At 50.1% G+C, this 818-nt stretch overlaps 1 non-coding gene across 1 annotated transcript; it reads left to right on the forward strand.

Annotated features, from left to right (window-relative positions):
* The first annotated feature begins 386 nt into the window (after positions 1-386).
* Positions 387-505, forward strand: LOC123153462 (5S ribosomal RNA). Its single transcript, XR_006476510.1, has one exon. It is a non-coding gene; the product is annotated as a 5S ribosomal RNA (ribosomal RNA).
* Positions 506-818: the final 313 nt, after the last annotated feature.

Genomic DNA, 818 nt, shown 5'->3' on the forward strand with positions numbered 1-818 from the left:
GGATCCCATCAGAACTCCGAAGTTAAGCGTGCTTGGGCGAGAGTAGTACTAGGATGGGTGACCTCCTTGGAAGTCCTCGTGTTGCATTCCCTTTTTAATTTTTTTGCGCCGCTTGCAAAACAAAACACACGTGTAAGTAATATATTTACCGTGTTTTATTATTTTGCACGAGTGCGGTAAGTTATAGCTGGGTGCTCACGATTCACGGGTCTAGCGGCGGCGTTGTGACGCGGCAAGCGTGCACTGGTGCGGTTGAGAGGGAGGGGTGGAAACCGCGTTAAACTCGTCTCCGTAGTTGAGAGGGAGCGGCCAAAGCAATGTACAATCGTCTTTGTAGTGGAGTTGGGAGGGGCAAGGATAAGGGACGAAGACGGGGGTAACATGTCGGATGCGATCATACCAGCACTAAAGCACTGGATCCCTTCAGAACTCCGAAGTTAAGCGTGCTTGGGCGAGAGTAGTACTAGGATGGGTGTCCTCCTGGGAAGTCCTCGTGTTGCATTCCCTTTCTAAATTTTTTTGCGCCGCTTGCAAAACAAAATGCACGTGTAAGTATTATATTTACTGTGTTTTATTATTTTGCACAAGTGCGGTAAGTTATAGCTGGGTGCTCACGATTCACGAGTCTAGCGGCGGCGTTGTGGCGCGGCAAGCGTGCACTAGTGCGGTTGAGAGGGAGGGGTGGAAACCGCGTTAAACTCGTCTCCATAGTTGAGAGGGAGCGGCCAAAGCAATGTACAATCGTCTTTGTAGTGGAGCTGGGAGGGGCAAGGATAAGGGACATAGACGGGGGTAACATGTTGGATACGATCATACCA

The sequence above is a fragment of the Triticum aestivum genome, chromosome 1B (genome assembly GCF_018294505.1).
Source record: "Triticum aestivum cultivar Chinese Spring chromosome 1B, IWGSC CS RefSeq v2.1, whole genome shotgun sequence".
NCBI classification, from domain to species: domain Eukaryota; kingdom Viridiplantae; phylum Streptophyta; class Magnoliopsida; order Poales; family Poaceae; genus Triticum; species Triticum aestivum.